Source organism: Opisthorchis viverrini, assembly GCF_000715545.1.
Source record: "Opisthorchis viverrini unplaced genomic scaffold opera_v5_29, whole genome shotgun sequence".
Taxonomy (NCBI): Eukaryota; Metazoa; Platyhelminthes; class Trematoda; order Opisthorchiida; family Opisthorchiidae; genus Opisthorchis; species Opisthorchis viverrini.
The window spans coordinates 240,864-241,078 of NW_008751685.1; positions in this window are offsets into that span (position 1 = coordinate 240,864).

The following is a 215-nucleotide window of genomic DNA, read 5'->3' on the forward strand; positions in this document are numbered from 1 at the left end:
AAAGAGCAGTGCTACACCCTTTTTTCACTTGTGCCTTTCAGGTGGACGACAGCCACTGACCGACAAGAACAAAACCGTCCCGAGAAACTTGGGCTCAAGCCTCGATCCTGTGTATCAATCCGTGAATCCGTGAAACGGTAAAATGCCTGTTGGCCAAGCTTTGTTGAACCCGTGCTTAAGTAATAATTAGGTCCCTCGGAGGCGACGATATTCCA